This window comes from Meles meles, chromosome 7, assembly GCF_922984935.1.
Source record: "Meles meles chromosome 7, mMelMel3.1 paternal haplotype, whole genome shotgun sequence".
Classification (NCBI taxonomy): Eukaryota; Metazoa; Chordata; class Mammalia; order Carnivora; family Mustelidae; genus Meles; species Meles meles.
The window spans coordinates 134,247,965-134,254,362 of record NC_060072.1 but is presented as its reverse complement, the minus strand read 5'-3'; positions in this window follow the sequence as shown (position 1 = coordinate 134,254,362).

Genomic DNA, 6,398 nt, shown 5'->3' with positions numbered 1-6,398 from the left:
CACAGAATATACACAGGGCCGGTTGACCATTGACCAAAATATACTATATTCTATTACATAAAATAAGTCACAAAAATTTTTAAAGGATTCAAGTTATATAAAATGTGTTCTCTGACCACAAGGGAATAAAAGTAGAAATCTTTAATAACAAAATGACCTATCTCTTGAAAATCCCAAAATATATAGAAACTAACAGAGGTTTAAATAAACTCTGGGTCGAATAAGAGGCTAAAAGAAAAATAATAAAGTATTTTGAACAGAATGAACATGAAAGCACAATATATCAAAGTCTATGGGATACAGCTAGTGCAATATTTAAGGAAATCTTAGAGCACTAAACACATATTAAAAATGGAGAACAGTTTTAAGTCAATAATTGCATCTTTCACTGTTAGGAACTAGAAAAGGAGGATCAAATTAATTATAAAGTATATGAAAGGAAGGAAATATAAATGTCAAAGTAGAAATCTATAACAGAAAATTGAAAAACAATTGAAAGAGATCAATGGATTAATAAATGGTTGTTTGAAAAGATTAATAAAATTGATAAGCTCTAGCTACACTGACCAGACAAAAAGAAAACACAAATTACCAATATCAGGAATGAGGGAGTTGATATTACTACAGATTCCACAGATATCAAAGGATAATAAGAAAGTATTAAAAACTTCTTATGCCCAGAAATAAAATAAGCTAATAGAACTAGTAAGTTTAATAAGGTTGTAGGTTATAAGATTGATATACAAAATCAAATGTAAATAGTAGTGACAACAATCAGAAATTGAAATTTAAAATACATCCTTTACAGTATCAGTAAATATGAAATAATGCTAAATCTGAAAAAAGATATGAAAGGCTTGTATGCTAAAAACTACGAAAAGTGCTGAGAGAAATTGAAGAAGTTCTAAATTAATGGAGCAAAAGATTTATTGTGTTCTAGGCTCAGAAGATGTAATATTGCTAACAGTTCCAAATGAAATCTCAGCAAGACTTTTTTTTTTTTTTTGGCAATAATTTAAAAAACTGAATCCAAAATTCATATGAAATTCAAGGACCTAGAATAGCCAAAACAACTTTGAGAAAGAATAATATAGATTAACACTATCTAAAATCAAGTTACTATAAATGTACAATAATTAAATTAAAATAGTGTAGTATTGGTATAAATACAAACAAATAGATCAGTAGAACACAGTAAAGAGTTTAGAAATAAACCTACCTCTACACGGACAACGAAGTTTCAGCAAAGATGCCAAGGCGGTTCAGGGAAAGTATAGCATTTGGTACTAAAAGAATTGGATATTGCATATGCAAAAAAATATGAACTTTGATCTGTACTGCACACTATATAAATAATCAACTCAAAATTGATTATGGACCCATATATAAAACCCAAAACCATAGAATCTAGAGAAAACCTTTGTGACTTTGCTTTAGGCAGAGACATATTTGATAAAACACCAGAAGTAGCATATACAAAAGAACAAATTAATAAATTGCACTTTATCAAAATTATGAATTTCTGATCTTTGAAAGTGTTAGGGGAATGAAAAGACAGGTCACAAACAGGCAGAAAATATTTACAAATCACTTATCAGATAAAGACTTGTATCTAAAATACATAAAAACTCTCAAAACTCAATAATAGGAAAACAAACAACCCAATTTTTAAAATGAGCCAAGCATTTGAATAATTACTGCACCAAAGAAGGTATACACATGGCAAATATGCACACGAAAAGGTATCAACATCATTAGTCATTAGGGAAATGCAGATTAAAGCCACAATGAGACAATACTACAAATCTGTCGGTACAGCTAAAATTAAAAAGACTGACCATCCCAAGTATTGTCATGCATTTGGAGAAGTGTCCTCATACACTGCAGGGGGGAATTTCCAGTGATAAACTACTCTGGAAACCAGCTTGGTTGTTTCTTAAAAAGCTAAATATACACTTGCCCTAAGTTCCATCTATTTCACTCCTAGGTATTTCCCAAGACAAATGAAAGTATATATCTAGAAAAAGGCACATGAATGTTGATAGCAGCTTTATTCATAATAGCCCAGACTGGAAATATTTCAAATCCAACAGTATGTGAATAAAAGAATTGTGGTCTATCCGTACATTTAGGATGCAACTCAACAACAAAAGCAGATGAACTATTCATAGACAGTAAGGTATGGATGAATCTCAAAATAATTTTGCCAAGTGAAAAATGCCAGACCCTGCCCCCCCAAAAAAGAAAGAAAAGAAAATGCTGTGTGATTCTTTTACATCAGATTCTAGGAAATGCCAAGCAATGTATAATGACAGAGAGTAGATCAGTAGCTGCCTGGGGATGTGAGAGGAGAAGATGACAGAAGGTAGAGCAGGAAACTTTAATCAGTGTTGAATTACCTTGACTGCAGTGATGATTTCACACGTATATACACACATGTTAACAATAAACAAATCATACACTTTAAATGTGGGCAATTTATTGCCCCATCAATTAAACTTCAATAAAGCTGATAGAGAAAATAATACAGGTAATATAATCCCTCAAATTAATCCAATCAGAAATACACTCTGGGTGACATGCACACTGTGTGGCCAACCCTTTGAGATTATAGGCTCGGGCCATTTGCAACACTATACCTGCAATGTGACTTTGGACACACGGGCCATGTGAGGGCTCCCATGACAATCCATATGGTAAATGCCAGCAGGGTTTAGCTTCTAATTTTTAGATTTAAAATAAGACACAAATAGAAGTTTTAGTATTTCCTGCCCACCTAATGAATTATGTGTGTCCATCTGGAGCTACGGACATGAAAATCCGCGGACATCCACAGAAATGGTGGGAAGAGCAGGAACCGAGTGACTGCCTCATCTTTGTCACCAGTACCGACACAGCTGGGACACAATAGGCAGTTGATAAGTATCTGGTTTTTGCATGAAGTGGGGCTGTTCTGCTGACTCTAGAACTAATCTTGACTTTTTCTGGCGTTCCAGCACCAGTTCTGGGAATAAAGGTGATAAAGAGAAAGCAAAAAATTGCAAAGAAGAAAGGGAGATTGGGTTTCTAACGACAGAATAAGGAAGCTTAGAGAAAAATCTCTGGGTAAGGTGGAGGTTTGGAGCTGTTAGGGTTTAATTCAGATGTTGTGGAGGTGAAGGGCTAACCCCCACTTGGGAAAATCAAGTGCAAGGGATTCCCATCGCCACTGGGATCAAAAGAAAAGACACAGCCCAATGTGACACCTGAATAAATTCTGGTATAAGGAGGGTATTTTTTTCAATTTTCTCTCTAGCAGACACTGTAATACCTTTGACATTAAAAAAAAAAAAATTTCTCTGAAATGTGCTTTGGGGGTGCAGAGGGGGAAGTGAAAGGTCATGGAAGCCATAGCTAGGGTCTCTCAGAGTCCTTGCAACTAGGTGACGCTATTAAGATTTTCTAAATGGGCAAGTGTCAAAGATATTTAAATTTAAATCTCCTTTCAGTACAAAACCTACATTTTCTCATTTTGTACCATTGTTTATTACACATACCGCAACATGCTTTAATTAAAAGAGCTGCTAAACTTTGCTTTGCTGTGGTTGCACCCTATGACTCATCAGCTTTTTCCTTTTTTCTTTTTTAAAATTCAATTCAACAACATCTGGTAGCTTATATAAGGAGAGAGGATGTTCTTTACAATCCGTGATTTTTCTGGACAATGTGTTTCTGCAATTGGCAGACTTCCATTTTTCTCTGAGTTGCTCTCTCCGTGTAGTCTAACGCGGGCATCTTAATTTTTTTCCTAAAGATTAAAACATGCAGAGGTTTGGGGCGCCTGGGTGGCTCAGTCAGATAAGTGTCTGCCTTCGGCTCAAGTCATGATCTCGGTACTCTGGGATCAAGCCACACCGTGCCCCTGCCTTCAGGCTCCCTGCTCAGCAGGGAGTCTGCTTGTCCCTCTTCCTCTGACCCTCCCCCACCCCAGCTCTAATGCTCACTCTCTCTCTTTCTCTCAAATAATTAAATAAAATTTTGAAAAAAAAAAAAAAAGGTGCAGGAGTTTGAGCTAATATTGCACAACAAATTCTTGTAATGATCAGTTCCTAAATCTCTTCTGTTCATTTGTTCTGAGTTGGTCCAACCCTGAAAAAAGAAAACTAGGAATAATTGTGAATGGATTAGAAGAAAACAAAAATATCAGTCTTAGACGCTTCCCAAGCCGAACAGTATTTCTTTTCTGGGATTTTATATTAAGAAATCCTTTTAGCCTCTTTGATAACCACTAAAAGAGAAGATAAGGATCAGAAATTGCAAAATGTATCCCCAGCTAGACATTATTTTTTTCTATCCAGATGTTTTTAACATCCTTTTTGACTCACAGTGCTTGAGACGGAGATAAACTATGCGTGATATTCATGCTACTCAGTGATCTTGAAACATATCCCTGGATTTTTTAATGTTCCCGTGTTTGTCTAGTCTGTTTATTAATCGTTGAAATGGGAGTGCAGAACTACGCTTGTTGTCTACAACAGGAATTACATTCACTTGAATAAGAAGCCTTTACAATTTTCTACTACTGTTTCTTCAGAAAAGAAAAATGTTAGCTCAAGCCACTGATTCTCCATCTGTTTGCATCTCCATTTTTGCCAGGGGAAAAATGCCCCAGGAGTTAAAAAATAAACGGGAATCAAATTGAGCAAAGAGGTAATTATTGACTCCAGATACTTAAGGGTATCAAAAGGAATTTTAGGACAAAATGAACCTATATTGGTTGATACCCAGTATAGGTTAATATTGATTACAGATAAGATATTAATCAACAAAAGCTATTTTAAGCTTATCTTTGCATGGAACTCTTCTAGCTTCCTAATAATTAGATAGTTCACTTGAATATTTGGTAGATTGGATGGTTTTAATAAATGTGATATTTCTCATTTCTTTTTTAAGCTGTGTTCTTAGAGACTAAATTGTGTCATCAAGCCCAAGGAGAAAATAACTTGGTTTTAAATAATGTGTTTGGAAGAGAAATTAATACACACATTGAATATACTTACAGCAAAATTCTTTGAGGTCTTGGCATAGTTTCAAGTGTGACTGATGTTTCAAACGGTCGCCAGCATGTCCCCACCCTGTCTCCACCCTTAATGAGACTTTAAATCCACTCGTTCTTCTGTGAACAACATACCAGGGTAGGCAGGTAAAGACATTACTATTTTCCTGGTGCATTCATGTTCCTGGCAGCACTGTTCACAATAACCCAGGGGCAGAAGGAGCCCACCTTATCCACTGGTGGATGAGTGGATAAAAATGTGGTCTGTCCTAAGAGTGGAATATTGTTCAGCCTTCAAAAGGAAGGAAACCCTATCACGTGCTATATAGATGAATCTTGAGGTTATTGTGCTAAGTAAAATAAACCAATCACAAAAAGAGAAATACAGTCAACCCTTGAATAGCACGGGATTGAACTCTGCCCATACATTTAGATGCAGACATTTCTCTATAAAACAAGGCAGGATTGCAAATGCATGGTCTCTTCCTTATGATTTTCTCAGTAAGGCTTTCTTTTCCCTAGCTTCCTTTATTATAAGTATACAGAATAGAATGCGTACAACATCCACAACGTGTGTTAATTCACAGTTTACGTAATCTGTAAGTCTACCGGTCGACGGTAGGCTGGTAGTAGTGACATTTGGGGGGAGCCCAAAGTTAGATGCAGAGTTTTGACTATGTGGGGAGTGGGTGCCTCTTACCCTCTGTGTCGTTCAAGGGTTAACTGTACTGTGTGATTTCATTTATAGGAGTTACCTACAGTAGTCAAACCAGCGGCTGGGGAGAGGGGGTGATAGGGAGTCATTCATTATTCAATGGGTGTAGAGTTTCAGTTTTCAAACATGAGCAATGTTCTCGAGTTGGAAGGTGATGAATGAGTGAATGAATATGGAATTACTCTTCCTTCAGAAAGGTTTTTAATTCCCAAAGTTTATTCTGCTTTAAAATTGCCCATGGCAGGGAGAGAAGAAAGGAAACCTGCTGTTATCTCAGAGTGTCCTAAAAATACCAGATGCACGTGTTTCTTCTTTCCTTGCTCCGAAGGTGTTAAGTAATTCATCCCGCCAAAATCTGATGGGGCTTGAGAAGTGCCCAGATTTCAGGCAGGAGGATTTCTAGAACTGAAATTTGAAAGCAACTGTGTTATTTTTTTAAGAGGCTCTAAGCTTGCCATCAGTGCATACCTTCCCTTCCCTGGAGAAGTATTCCTTCACGTCAAATGGCACCAGAGATTGGTTTTTCGATAAGGAGAACAGGATCTGGAACGCAGGGAACTGGCATGTAGTACGAATATACCAGAGTATCTGCTGGTCTGTCTGCTTCCCTCTTGTGCTCAGCCAAGGCACTGGGGTGCATTTCTGTTG